The sequence below is a fragment of the Lissotriton vulgaris genome, unplaced genomic scaffold (assembly GCF_964263255.1).
Source record: "Lissotriton vulgaris unplaced genomic scaffold, aLisVul1.2 SCAFFOLD_974, whole genome shotgun sequence".
Lineage (NCBI taxonomy): Eukaryota > Metazoa > Chordata > Amphibia > Caudata > Salamandridae > Lissotriton > Lissotriton vulgaris.
Window position 1 is genome coordinate 171,623 of NW_028248043.1, and position 15,697 is coordinate 187,319.

Below are 15,697 nucleotides of genomic sequence, written 5' to 3' on the forward strand. Positions count from 1 at the left end.
CCCCGACTCCGTGAGCCCCCGCAGTGGTCTGCAGTAATCTTCCGAAATCCGAAATTCGAAATCCCTTCAGAAATGCCGAACAGCAAACTCGGCAGGCACCCAGGAATTCTATCGATGTGAGCACAGGCGCCCGGCTCAGCACCTGTGCTCAGTCAGAACAAGTCCTTGCAAATTGTTTGACGTATTCTCACTAGTTTGGCCACCAAAACTGTGACTGACATAGTTCATGAGCTCTTCTCTCACTAGGGTGTCCTGCTCTAGGCAATTTGTGACAACAATACAGCACAATTTGCTGGAATTGACCTTCACTGATTTACATATGATCCTCTGAAATATGAGTGAGACAGTCTTGTTTCGATGGATCTCCTAACCATTGTGCCCGATTGATCTGTTGTACTTTCTCTTCAAACTGTTGAACAAAATTATCACTTATCATTCAAGAATGTTGTAGTAAAAAATCTTTTTTTTCTTACCCCTTCTTCATTTTCCTTTTAACCTTCACTCGTTATTGCATTTATTAAGTGTTCCTGCCTCTCCAAATTCTGATACCAATCTGGATCTGATCTCTGTCCCACTCTTTCCATGTCATTTCATATTTCTCCTGCTTTCAAATGTATATTATATCCCTAAAATTCACCAATTTCTCACCTTCAAAGCAACTAAATAGTCAAAATCACACTTATCCTTGCACGTCCAGACTACTGTACTTTTCTCCTTGTTGTGCTCCAACTTTCTCATTAGCATCTCTACAATCTATCTTTGATGCTTCTATTTGTATTTCGCTTTTAGTGTTATCTTCTACAGCGCACATCTCTTTTCTATGTTCTCCGTTTGCTGACTTTTTTCCATTCTGTGTGCATTTCACTTGTACAACCTTCAAATGCCTTCATGGCCTTCTTCCTTTCTATCCTTACTTATCTCGGTCTTCTTTCTTCACAGCTTTCTGCAGCCTGCCTCTTGCCTGCATCATGTTTAAAGTCCTCTGCCGTATGATCTGTCCTGTTTCGGTTTCTTCTCACTTCTTGCTCCCAGGCAGTGGAATTAATTCGCACACTGTCAGCTCTTTTCCTACCTCACACCATGTTTATTCGTGTCTATACGAGTACCTTCTGTCTCTTTCAATTTCTTTGCACTCATAAGTGTACTCTATTGGTCCTTCATTTCTTTTGGAATTTATTGTACTGTTTCATGCGTTCAGTATTCTGGTGAAAGCCCTATATAAATTGAATTAAATGAAAATAAGTCATAGAGATAGCCCTAAAGAGGAGGGGAGTGTGGAGACCTATAGCAGTCGAACACTCTTCATAATGACTTCTAGATTTACGTTAATAAAAATCAAATGATTAGATAATTTCCACATTGGTGACATTTTGCACTATCACAGTCTACAGCAAAAATGGTGTGTAGTGGCCTAACGACACTCTAAATATGTGCTAATCCATAATAGAAGATATGTGGCATTGTTATACCAACAATCTAAAGTCAATTTTATCTTTGCAATTATTATAATTTAAAATGAAAACTGAACATAATAACAATAGAATAAATCAAAGTAATTTTTGCATTCTAGCATTATGTAACCAAACTTAAATGTAATGTATCTTGGTTCGTTTTGAACCTACTCAAATCTGTTTCCCTTCTCACTTCATAATTATAAGTCATACTGGTGTCCAGTGTAGTCTGTGTAGTAACCAGTATTTTGTTTGTGCCAACTGTGGTGTGATTTTGTTTTTGGATGCAGATGTCCATAATCTGGCCCTCTCTTCTTCGTTTAGCGGTCTCTGTATCGTCTCTTCCCAGAATGCTATTGTTTTGTTGTTAAGAGCTGTGGTGCGTGGTGTTATTAGTTTGTATATCTGCGCTGTTTGGTGTCCTATTCTGTTTAGATTCTGTGCGTACTGGTAATACGAATGCCCCAAAGTTAAAACATTCTGGAGTAAAGTATACGGCCTCATAGACAACATCACAGGGTGCCAGACACAACGAGGCCTAGCAGGGATCGCCACCGCCTTCTTAGGAACACAGCTCCACTCCAAAGAAGAACGCGACCTAGTGGATGTTCTGCTAACATCTGCGTTGAAAACCATCCTGGGAAACTGGAAAAACACCAGCAAAGCCACCTTCAAACCCTGGTTCAACTGGGTAACATTCCTCCGGGGTGCAGACAACATCACCGCCAAACACAAGGTGGCAAACCACACAGCTAAAGAGGACATGTGGGAAGCCCTTGATGCTTATCTAAGGAAATGAACCGCAACCCAAGCCCCCCCCCCCCACTGGCACCACTAAGACAGAAGGACATAATGCAAGACCACCCAAAGAAAGGAAACAACTGCGTGTTTTTTCTTGTATATGCAAAATTTATTTTCAATAAAAATATTTTGAAACAAAAAAATATATATATAAATAAGTCATACGTTTCATATCGTGGGGGCAGAGGTTGAACATACGTGTTGTAATGCTTCGTTCTGTAAGTGTTTATAAGTGCGTCTCGATGTGTGCCGCCTCCCTTCACACTCACGTTATCACAGAAAGTATTAGATAGGATTGAAAGTTAAAATAATCAGAAGTTTACCGAAGCAAGAAATTGTGTCATAGTTTGGCATGCTAACGAAAATACACCAATGGCTGCCAGAAGAAAAACACTTCAGATGCACATTTGTTTATCCCCCTGTGAAATGTTTCGCTCCCGCACTCATTTCATCACTTCTGTATAACGAATCATTTGAGCGGCATTCTGTCTTTCCCGCCACCCCGCCCCCAAACGAAATCACCACTTTGCAACATTTTCCGTCAAAGCATGCATTCTTTTCAGTTTCCCATTCAAAACACACAACGTCGACCACCTTTTGGGGTCGGAAAACACGTGATTTGAGCTCCCCTGCCCTACAGAAAGTTGGGCTGCATGGGACGCGCGGGCCTGCCCCTGAAGAGGGCGCCCTCGCCCGGCCTGGCGTCCCCGGGCCGTGTGGGGACACTCCTCTAGCCCCGTGGTCCTCCGGCTGCCCCCGCCCTTCGCCTTCTCACTAATCAGCTGCACGCCTGCGAGGCGGGGCCTGCCACCGAGGCTTCCTCCTCTGCCCAGGGGACTGCGCAGAGGCGGCGGCTGCAGCACCGTGGGCTCCCCCGCCTCCAGGGCGCCCAACTTCACAAAGTGTCCGCCGAGGGTGGAGGAGGACCTGGGGGCGCTGCTCCGCCCGACCCCGCAGCCACTTCACACAAGGGCCGCCTCGGATGAATGGCTACAACATCCCCAGGTAAATGGCTCTCTCGACAGTCTCGGAGCCGACAAAGGGTCTGCTGCTTTGGGATTTAGGAACGAGTACCGGGCAGTAGGGACGAACAGCTTTGCTTTATCTGCCACACTCTTGTGTGCCTAGGATGGAAGCAGGGGTGTGCACCGGTGCTCGAATTTTTTTCTAGAGTTCATGCTCTTTTTTTTCTGTTTGGGGGCTTGGCACCTCGAGCAGTGGGGACAGGAGGCAGGTGTTTCCTTTTGACGGCGCCACACTTCCTGGATGACCGCCCTTTAGATAACGGAAGTAGGGGCGTGTTGCTGATGGCCATCGCCTTGCTGCCAGGTGACACAGTGTGCTGCTGCTGCTTCCTCTTCTTCGGTAAAAGTAGATCTGGTCCACGCCGGTGCTGGGTGACATTCCCCGGAGAGGTGACCTCTGCTGCTATACCCGGCTGGAACCCCTGATGTGGTTTGGTAAAATGCCAAAAGTTGTACTTTATTCCTATACGACGAAAAACAATTTTTAATATAGAAAAGATCATCTTTTTTTGATAGTGTACCATTGACATTTTGACGTGCTCGCCAATTTGAAAAGGTATTGTCACAACAGTTCCGTTTGTCGCCGTTATCCTCGTTTCTTTTAAATTGTTCATTTTACACTGGTACAGTAACTTAACCCGCTCGCGGTTTGTATACTTGTAAATACTGTAGCGAGTGTTTCAAATTATGGTATAGTGAGAAAAGTGACTGCAACAAGTCTGTAATTAGTGCTTACTTTTTGAAACACTGCCGCAAAGTTGTGTGCTGCTTTTTGTGTAATCGTACGGTGTGGTGTTCTTTATTTGGACCCTCACTAATCAAATTATTATACATTTCCTGTCTAACTCCCGGGCATGGCGCAGTAACTGTTTCTTTAATACTACGTGCAGTTGTTAGTGTATTGCTTTCATATGTCATTTCATTGTACGCAACCGTAATCGATACGTCCGTAGGGTGTTAGATATTTTTCCTCGTGGCAGCATATGTATCGGCGCTTTTGTACCTCGATTTCCTAATTTCCCATCGCTTTCATAATTTCCCCTCGCTTGCAGCAGACGTTCAATGTTTCTGGTTACTGTCTCGTAAGGTGAGGTAGAACTCGTCCTCTTTCCTGTATGTAATACGGTCCTGCGGCCGGGATATATGGGTTCCACATCGCGGCTCATCTCTCGCCTCCTTTGAGTACAGCTGGGAGTCCCCCAAGAGTCTGCGTGTTCCTGGATACCAAATCCCTGGTACCTTGTACGTCAAACAGCCTCCTCTCGCGATTTTGAGACTGGCAAGCCTCCCGTGAAATCTGAAGAAGCACGCAACGAGCGCACTTTTTTTTTTTTTTTTTTTTTTTTTTTTTTTTTACTCACCTGTTAAGACAAGCAGCCTCCACGGTTCCTTCAGGCTGCACTGCTTGGGAGCGATAGCAATGCAAACACGACAGTTGATGGACAGAATGCAGAGCAATGTCATACATTTGCTCACCATGCCATTCCAGTTTGAACCCAGCCCTATATCAGTCTTGACCCTGTGCATGTGGGAACAGTGCAGCCCGAACTGCCAAGCCAGGTCCTCCCTGGACTGGAAATAAGCATCCAAGGACCGGTTTCAGGCTTTCAGCCCTCATCAGCCTGGATAGCTTGACTCCAGTGGTGTGGAGAGCACAGGACTCACGTCTGATCATACCCTTCCCACTCGGGGTGACAAATGCAAAAACTGTTGATGGACAGAATGCAGAACAATGTCATACAAGGCGTCCGGTCTGTCTCTAAGAGTAAGAGCCAGGACTCCAGGGCCTCTCCCATGTGTGAAGCATGTCAGCTGCTCAGCTAAAACGAAACATCCTTTGCTCCGATTTCATGCCAAGAATGGATGTCAAAGTATTAAACTTTAATGCGAAACAGAGAGGAATACCCATGTAGTTGGTGAATTGCATAAATAAACCGGAAAACATGGGATCAATCCCTGCTTCCCGCTCATGACAAAAAGGTGTGATCCTAGGCAACTATTTCTTTTAAGCAAGCTTCTTTTTTCTTCAGTGCCAGAAATGACAGCACATAGAAATACATGAGTTCGGGATGTGCACTGTACAAAAACCTCTTAAAGTAGACGTTGTAGTTTTCGTCGACTATAATGTTGCTCCATGCTTTAAAAGAATCAAGTTCAAACAGAGTGCGCCTGACAACTTATTTGCCACCTAGTTCAGGCGTGGCATAGTCATCAGGGTGAGGAGGTGGGGACAACTGTCATGTTAAAAAACTATCACTTTTAATATGTGCCTCGCAAAGTATTTATACAATGTAATGTGCTCAGATGAAATGTATCAACATGTTAAATAACTTTTCTGAACTTTTGAAAAGACTGTTTTATTTTTACGTGATGTTTGTGGCTTGGCTTATGTCAGTGGCTCGGTTTGTGTGAAGACATAACCCCCTGACAGACTCCTGGCTCGACTCTGTTACTTATTTGGTTCTCCTACTACTAATACATAAATATACACACACATGTATAGTATTTATATCAACAGAGATCAGGCCTACTCAAGACACAAAAAACAATTGGAGACTTAGGATCCAGTTTTGATCTAGAAATCCTGCTATCGGCCTCAAGGAGGTTTAAAAAGGACAATTCGTATTCATGAGAACACACATTTCAGCACACCCCAAGAACCAGAATTATGACTATCTTTTTGCCTCAGACATTGACTACTACCACTTGTTGCTATGCACATTATTACGACGTGATCCTGCAGAAAGGAACTTAACTAGTGTTGTGAAGGATATCACCTTATTAAAAACAATTGAGTTGCATCTAGATTAATGACACTCATTACAATATATTGACCATGTACTTAGCCCCTGACGCCAAACCCTTGAGCAGGAATGAGTCGCAGGATTTGACATGTAACCCAATTGAAATTATATCATCAGCTGTACCATTGGCTAAGGAGTGACAGTTCCCTATGCCCTGTTTCATCATATTATATAATGAGATTGCTACCATAATTTGCTACAGCATTATATGGCACAAAAGGGGTGAGTGGATTTTGTTACAGGACAAATAGATTTTTGAAGCAACCTGCCCCATGGAGAAATAGATATTTTATTAAATTCCACACCCCTGAATATACACATCCTGTACAAAAGGGATATCATTTTATTAAAAAAATGGATTGACTTGCGCATGGATCAGCGACTCCTCCTGTCATACAACTTTCCATATATTTTTCTACCTGATGCCAAAAAAATGAGCAGTGAGTCCCATTATTTGACTTAAAACCAAAGTCAAATTTCAACTTTATTAACTGTAACGTTGGGTGAGTGGTGAGTTTCCCAAGCCATCATATACATCCACATTGTACCAATAATGATGTGGACCAACTAAAAGATAATTTCATCTTGGGCCGCCTGGGTCAACGACCGGTTGGTCGGCCAAGTGCTACACAGGTGAGGGTGCACACTGTTCTTTATTGCTAAGAGTGCTGAGGGGATATATGTAAATAAATGGTGTGGAAAGCGCATTCCCACAGGCCTAAAGATAGTTTGGGGAGCATTTTATATATCTTCTACCAAGGTGACTCATAGTTTAAACTTAGATTCCAAAACAAATCTATGTAGAGCTATTGAATGGTAATTGAGTGTCGCAAAAATGCAGCTTAGAGCGCAATATTTTGCCGCAAAATGTCCTTGTCTATTGTGGTTATCTATTGCCTGGCCATTTTAATTATTTTCTCAGTGCTTCTTTTGTGTTCCTATGTTGATAAGAGTAAAGTAGTCATTCTGCACAGCACAATTGATGTAAAATTGTAGTCCTTCTATTTTTTTCAAAATGTCCCGAATTTTGGTTCTCAAGATCTGGTCACCCTAGAAAGGAGGCCCAGCTGAAAACCGTTTACGGTTAGTACGTGCAGTGTTACTGGATATAGTGGGAGCATGTTCACGCTTCTCACCACTGACTCAGCAGCAGGAAATTGGTGACAGGTCCTTGGAAGCAAAGAGACACACTAGAATTGCATACGTTTTACACAACGATTAAGTACATGAAATCTGTTGTATCATCAAAAATGGTAACAAATGTGAGTATTAAGATTCACTGTGCAGGAATAACAGGTAGTAGTATTGTTGGAATCAAGCACAACAAACATAGAACAGGAAAATCCTTGTTTCCCAGGGCTGAATTTACCGTATATCTCGGGGATACTCCCTTCCTCGTTCAGCAACACTTTGATTTCCTATTTGCACTTGTGCTTTTTCACTGGAGTTCCATAGATTTGGGTCTGCTATGGAGAAAGCCTGTCTTTATTTTGTGTTTTAGGGACTTAAGACGCAAACATATGTTGCTTTTAGAAGAGGGAGATGCACAGATATATTTTTAGTTTTGCCTTCAGTGGGCTGTGTGTAAGCATTTGCGGATGTATGTATACCTAGACTAGCCAAACCACGTCACTTGTAGTGCGTGGAAAAAGCACACGAAGGTTCCTCCCCGTCAACAACAGCTCTGGAGGGCACTTCTGATTGTACAACCTGATCTTTCAGTTTTCAGCTCATAGGAATTCCAAAAAGATGCGTCTGTGACAGGGGCTTTTTTTAAATCTTCAACATTTTGGTAGATACTGACTCGTTCTCAAAAGCAGAGCACTCTTGAATGCTGATGTCTATTGCTGAACTTTTGAAAAAGAAGCAATCACTTGAAAGTTAAGCAACCCGACGCTGTGGCAGAGACACTTTAAACTCCATGGAGCTTGTGTACAACACGTCTATGTACGCTGCAGATTATAGATGATGTATCCAGGAAGTTAAACCTACATCTCTAACCATCACACCGGTTCAAGTCCTGGACCTAATCCATTTCATTCAACCTATCCTAAAACAAGTACGTGGTTACATGGGCGAGTGGACGCTGTACTGCAGGATATGAAACAACCGGTACTGACAATATGATCATCTTACTTACCAGCAAATGAAGCCATAGATCAACCCAGGCAAATTATGCAAACCACAAACAGCTAGTGGGTGAAGTAAAGCTCTGGTTTGTGAGTGCCAAGTAGGCATGGTTTTTATTGTGGTTAAGGCTGATGGCTAGCTGGCGTCGACTGTTAATTACATAACCTGGGGTCATAAATGTAGAAGTTAATTGTTCTTCTAAAACTTTTGAATTTTTCTTTGATTGTTTATTTAAAAAACATTTTTTTTTTTACATTTGACCTATGTTGACAACTTACCTGGATCTTTAAATAAAACACCACACCTATGAGAGACACAAAATTGCTAAAAGCCAGACCGCTTCCGGCTTTGTTTCATCAAAAACCACAGGGCTTGGCTGCATTTAAAACATAAGTGGCAAGTATTTTGGTGGAGGGAAATATTTTGTCACGATCTGAGGGAGCTGATCATGGTATCCTCAGTATTATTTTTTTAAACCAAATCAGAGTCCCCAGGTTGAATTGCAACCTGTTGTCCTATTGAAAAATGATTAAATTGTGGCTCCGGACTTCAGAATTGTGACATATCCACCAGTGCTTGTGTGCCATGTGCAGCCGTAGTTCACTCTGTATATACACCAGTGTAATTATAGCAATCCAATTCCAAAATTGTGACGCACACTCCAAATGTCCAATTGATCGCGGTTCCACCAGGTTTAGAAGTGGCTCATGCCCACCAGATTAAAGAGCGCAACTTGTCCATCCGTTTCTTGATCATGCCATACTTTCCTTGGATATTGAAGCCATGAGAGGTGTTGGCAGGGATCCCTCTCGTGTTCCTGTTCCTTCAGCAGTAATAAAGGGCCTGAGTTTGAATGAGTCCTGAAGGTTTTCCATTGCCTGTCTGGATCCATGAAACCAGTAGCAGCCGTTGTCTATATTCCGGGTGAGATCTTCAATTCTGCGACTGTCTCAGAATTTCTGGGGCGACTGCAAACTTATCCATGAAGCTTCTAAAGGAGGTGGGAGAGGAGCAGAAATGCAAAGTTGTATCTTGGACCTTGCACTATTTTCAGATGTTGTCAGAGTGTAGGGGGAGGGAATTCACCATGCGTGGGAAAGCTTGACTGATGACCGAGAGTCGGCTTCTCCTCCCATTTAAAGGAGGTTACGAGACCGAAATGCCCTCTAAACCCTGTCGCATTACTGGAACGCAATGATTTTTCTTGGGTAGGCATGATAAATGACTGCTTTTCTTCTGAAATGAGTTGCATTATTACTTCATTTTAAATCTGTAAAAAGCTATTGCTTTGCAGTAAGTCACGACTTTATAACTTTGTACTACCGTTTGTGTGGGTCTTTTTTTTTTTTTTTTGTTCTCGTGCTTCACAAAAAAACTTTTGTACTTTTTGTGGCACACCTCTTGCATTGATGCTCACTACTGCTTCACCTTGCTCCCAGCAGCTTCTGCTGAGTTACACCAGTCCTGCCTCTGTTAGCATTTTGAGGGTGCAGTCTGACTTTGTTTCCTTGGCATCCAAAGATGACACTTGATAAGAACTTGGCCTTCTGCGTCATCTTGCCCCAATAGTATTGGGTGTTGCAAAAGTGTGAAACAGATGACCGAAACACTGTGTTGTTCTGCCTGAGGACGCGAGGGTTGTCTGGTGGTTTACGTGCTCTGTGGAGTTTATTTCTACTGAAAATAGAGAGCGGTGGCATAAGCACTGCTTCATGTTTAGTGCCTGCCTGGCTGGCAGTGGACCACTTCATAAGCCACGGTTGATTGGTGTTGTATTTTCACTTCTTGGGGCCGTTCGTTATGGAGTAAAACTGTGTAAATGTCTGCCCTGGCATGTAGAGCCCTTGCTTGTATTCCGTGTTTTTAGGTCGAGCCTAGCGCGGCAGCGCAAGCGCTGCTTAGGAGATGACCTCTGGGAATAGGTCTTTACTTTTTTGAAAACTCGTGCATGTACTGCATTGTTTCCAGTGAGCACTCGTGCATGTACGCCATCCACCTTGCGGGAGCGAGCAGCAGCGCCATCTGTTTTGAATTATCGTGCCCGTGCTTGTTTATATTTGCCTGTCTCGCGGTCCTGTTAATTGGAAACAGATGGCGGTCGTGTTGACTTTTGTTTACATGTGCCTGCTCACACTGGCTTGGCTGTTATTCAAGGTACTGGAACATGCCCGGTTGCCTGCCGACGTTTTGTTGGAGTTACTTTTTTTTCAGTGCACGTGTTTGTTTACATGTGCCTGGCTTGACTTTCATTTTCTTGCTGGCTGTTATTCAAGCTGCCACATTGTTTTGAGATGTATGGGTGCAGTGATAGTCGACACAACTGCGAGTGGTCAAGCAGCAAACTTAAACTGCTTTCTTTTACTACCAACCAGAGAAATTGTACAGTATTTGATTTAAACGAATGCTCTTTGCGGAGTGAGCAGAGCTCGGGTTATAGTATTTGCAGATTTACTGTGCAACAAGACTAAAAGTACCAGAATGAGCTACTCATGCAAGCGCGAGGACACAAACGTCTGCACATACGTAACTCCTCATTATGGCACGAGCTGCCTGTTTTAGTTGCAGTTTCTGCAGGAGGAACATCTCTGCCGATACTTAGTGGTTCAAGGGGGGGTAGGCATCGGCATGTGCGATCAAGATGTGCACCCTCTCCACCGCACACACACACTGTAGACCCTCTCCACCGCACACACACACTGTAGAAGGCTGATTGATTGCTAAGCTACCCTGCTTGGATTTCCACTGTGATCTGAAGGTTACCGACATGTCTCCGAAGTATGCACATGAACCTGCTGAGCACTCTTGAAGTATTTACGAGACCGAGGAAGACGTAGGCGCTGTTTGCATCTGTTAGCCATTGGTGGTAGCAGAAGGTCATTGCAGTATAGGAGAGGGCGGGGCTCAGTTTCTCTACCTATTGAACAGTACCCATGAGAATTTGTTATCTCGTCTCGCCACATGTTCTGCAGTTGGAGGGCTGCTTGGCTTACAAGGGCTGTCTTCTAAAGTTCCTGTAGCGGGGTGTTGCCTGCTGCTTAGAGCCATTAGATCGCTGTCCCTGCACCTCAATACTGAACCCTGCCCATGAAACAGCACCTGCCCTCGCCAGTCTTATTGATTTCAAGCAAAACGAACCAAAAACCTTCTGCATCAAGCCATGCCAATTCATCACTGAGCCAATTCATGACCCACGTCCATCCACCCACCCTTCAACACTGACCACGCCCATCCACCCACCCTTCAACACTGACCCACTCCCATCCACCCACCCTTCAACCCATCCAACACTGCCTTGCTGCCTTCCATGTCTGCTTCGCACCCACCACATCTCTGTTGTTAATGCTCTTGCTTAATCCTTCTCAAAGGGCATGCAGGGTGGAATTGTTCTGGTCCTGCCGCTGATGCATAAAATGTGACCGGCTGCTGAATGTACTTTTTGATGTTTATTACCTTGCAACTTATGTGCTGCATGGCTAAACACTTATAAAGATCCCAAAGGCGAGACCTTGTTTCTGTTTGGAGTTGATCTTTGTGTGTGAATATATTCTGTGCTCGTGTTAGTTGCTCTTTTCTGAAGCCGTAACTTAAGACTTCCTACTCATTCTTTTGTTTATCCTTCTTGCCCACAGGCGTCTGCCACTCAAGGAGCTGGCATGCCGGGAAAGAATTGCAGCCGGGCCAGTCTGGGCATTGCTCCCGTGCCTGAGGAACATGCACTCCCTTTTTTTAAACTATATTCGTGTTAAATAAACCACCTGCCTTTATATAGGAAACTGTTTGCCCCCTCCTTACTTTATCACTTGGGTCCAGTTCTACTCAAATCTCAGTTTAGTTTCATTGCACTGTTTAAAATGTTCTTTTAATTTTAGACTTCCCCCCCCCCCCACCCCGCATTTTTTCTACAGCTTTAGATGGCAGCAGTGTTTTAAATGGTATACATTGAGAAAGTTGGTGTTGTATCCACTACATACGAGCACTGTGGTCATAGTTGGTGTTGAGCCATATTTTAATTTTTGATTATGTCTAACTATAGTTTATGTTTATTGGTGGTTTTGTAGCGCGCTCAATTACTCACAAGTATCCTGGCACATATAGTAGGTGTGTTCTAAAAGGTTTGGGGCCTGGGGCAGAAGGTGACCCAACTGTTTCCCCTCTTTCTACTTTGTGTTGCTTCTGTTACTGTACCTGTGTAAATGGGGTACCTTTGATGAAACCTCTCTTGAATTTCCTTGCAGCCTTTCGCTGCTGTTCCTGATCCCAGGCTTGCTGACTACTACCTCTTGCCTGCCACTTGAGGATGTACATCTGCCCTTCATGTGGACCTTTGGCCAGTGCTACTGGCCAAAGTACCTCTCGGAATCTGACTACTATGGGTACTCCTTGATCTGATTCAGATTTTTTCTACCTATAGGAGGCTGAGTGGCTGGCATGTGTCTTTTTGCTTTCTTGCCCTAAGTGCGCCGTGTATGCCCATATGTGGGACCTGGGCTCCCTGTGCCACTGGATTCAAGCTAGCCTGGCTAATGAGGGGTGATACCCCTAAACTGGTCCCAGGATGCTTGTTTCTGGTCCATTGAGTTCCTGGCTTGGCAGTTCAGGCTGGACTGTTCCCTCGAGGGGCAGGGTCAAGACTGATATGCATATAGCTGGGTCCAAACTTGGGTGGCATACTGAGCAAAAGAACTATGAATTTAACCCAGATCTCTTCACTGGGAGTGAATGTTTGATTTGTTCTGCATTCTGTCCATCATTTGTGTGTCTTGTGCATATGAACTCGACCCTGCATGTCTGAGCTCTTTCAATGAATGCACACCCTGGCTGGAGCAGGTGCATTGTTGAAAACTGACAGCAGGATGGGCACCTAGGAATCGCTGCAGCAGTGGTAGGTTGCAGTATAGGGTCGGTTCTTAACTAGCAGTACAGCTGCAACTGATGCACTCAACTTGGGTTGGTGGAGGGCCGGTGGCACTGTGGCTTCTGGGAGGAGCAGCAGCAGTGGGTAAACCTGCGCTACTGCTGCATTGGCTGTAACCGTTCTGAGAGTGACTGAAACTTGCACTGTTACTGACGTACCCTGCTGGATTCATGTCGGTGACCCTGCACTGCTGCTCTTCACTTTTTACCTGGTTTGTGTGTCTGGGGGTGGTTTTCACTGCTCTGTGCTGTAAGTATTCAGTGTGAGTGCACGTGGCACTGCTACCTGTTGAGCTGGACCCGTACCTTGTCTCCGTTGCACTAACACTGTTGTTTCTGTTTGGGCCATAACTGGTGTGTGTTTGTATTGCGGAGAGGGCCTACACTCCGAGTCACCAAGATGTCCCTTGTATTTAGTGTAACTTGAGAAAAAAACGTATTCGCTTCACAACAGTCAAACGATTAGCTTCGTTCATGCTTTGGGTAACCAGTGTGTTTGCTTTGTAAATCTGAAGGTTTAAGATTTGGAGGCATTTTTTATTTCCTCTTTATATATTCTGGTTACGTATATTTTTTTCAGAAATGATATCCTTTCATATCTGCTTTCTTTTTACTGTGATAACATGCTGGACTCTTAGTATCTCGTGAGAACTGATTGCTCGTGGATGGTAACCTCTTCCGAGCAGAGAGGGCTGCAGATAGTGTCTTCAGAGGCGCCCTTCAACAGCAAAAAAAATGCTCTTCTGTGTGAAGTATAGGAAATTATTTATCCAGTCAACATGCTCCCAAGACATGGTATGTAATTTTGGAGAAACAGTTGCCTTGTGTTGTACAGCCTCCATGTACGATTAGTTGCAAAAATTAACCTGCTTCTGGAGAAAGGTGGGCCTGGAACTCGACAAACCTCTGTATACCAGGGCCATAGTTTGAATTCTGAGCTTTTTTTTTTTACGAGTGGCACATTTAAAAGGACACGTTTCTTTTACCATGCTAGACTTAATTCACTTCCACTAGCTTATAGAATGTACCCAGTATACTTATTGTTTACAGTGTGTTCATTATTTTTTCTCTCTTGAAACATTATTTTTTATCGTTATTATCAAAAGGGCAATTGTTTTTAAAATAATGGACTTCTCCTCGGGTGCCTTGGAGTATGACCAGTTTCACCGTGTTTTGTATCCGCTGGCAGTCACTGGACTTTCCTTTGATGAACTGGTTTAAGTGTTTACCCTGAAGTTGGCATTTCTCCTTTGAGTGATTCTGCTTGACCCCTGGCTTCTTGGAAGAACAGTTACAGACTGTTTGTTGGAAAACGACTCCAACCTTACATTGTCGAAGTCTGTCAACCATCTTGTGAGTTGTAGGAGTTTTCTTAGCACAAAAGTTAATTAGCAACACGCACTGCATACTTTTATTTATAGAGATAAAAAGCCCCCAAAACACACTATTTTGCTAATGGTTTCCGTACTAACCAACTATGGCTGATTTTTATTTTTTATTTTATTTAAATCACATTTTCGAATAATACTATCCTCTTGTAGAACAGTTGAAGCAATTTTGAATTTTTATTCGTTAAAAAATATATGGATAATAGCTATTTGGCTACCTTGGTGGTGTGGGTACTTTTTGTGTGTCTTGCATCAACAGGTGCCTTTAGTTTGACCGAAAGGTCTTTCTGTGCCACGTTTGACATAATCAGCCAGATCTGGCCGTTTAGCTAGCAGCACTTTGACACACTGGGACTTGCCGGCTGAAAAAAAAGGAGGCGTGTTAATGATTAGCACATGGCCAGGTACTCTAGTGTAAAAACGTAACAACAAGCCTCCCCTGTCCATGGCGCCTTGTTCCTCTCCCCAGTGCCTGTATTGTAAAAAAAAAAAAAGTACCTTTTTTTTTTTTAAAGAAGCCTATCAGCAGAGTTGCCATTGGAGAGTAATGCTAAGAAGGGCCTTAAGTGGGATGAAAAAATTGGGGGGGGGGGGGGGCGGTCTCTCAAAAGGGCGTGGTCAATGTAATTAAGGGTGTGGCTTAAAACACATAAGCTAAAAACTGTGCTTAACATAGTGTGCTGCCCGACTTGTATTTTGCTGTTACTGTCATTGCATCCAGATATATGATGCAACAAGTAAAATCGTACCTACAAGAAGTCAGGGCTATTGGCTTTAGTCCTGGTGACACCACAACAATGTTGCTGCTCCTGAGTTTCAAAAAGAGATGGGAAATCCAGAGAGAAAATTACTCTTTAAAGGATTTCCCTTCCCCCTACAATGCTAGCCTGGCACAAAGTCATGCCGCAACTTCTCCACTAGTGAGAAATGAGCAGTGTGAGCACGAGCACATGATATGTTTGCTGTACGTGCAGTCGGGAGGAAAAAAAACGGACCGCCTGCACAAAACAGAGCCTGATAGAGACCCGTTTCGAGACTCCCTTTAAAAAACTGCCGGTGCTCATCCCTGGTGAGACCTGGCCCACTTAAAGTCCTGATGCTGAGGTAAAGATTGGATACCAGCAGATGGAAAAGTGATGACGCCTGCATGTCTCTCTACACACTAGCAGTATTTTTCTGTGAAA

The 15,697-nt window shown here is 43.8% G+C and overlaps 1 protein-coding gene across 1 annotated transcript in view; it reads left to right on the plus strand.

Annotated features, from left to right (window-relative positions):
- Nucleotides 1-3,010: 3,010 nt before the first annotated feature.
- Nucleotides 3,011-15,697, plus strand: part of LOC147664946 (beta-1,3-galactosyl-O-glycosyl-glycoprotein beta-1,6-N-acetylglucosaminyltransferase-like) — a 119,100-nt gene continuing 106,413 nt past the window's right edge. Inside the window, exon 1 of the mRNA XM_086949868.1 lies at nt 3,011-3,257. The gene's annotated coding sequence lies outside the window, so the exon portion shown is untranslated. The remainder of the gene's footprint in view (nt 3,258-15,697) is intronic.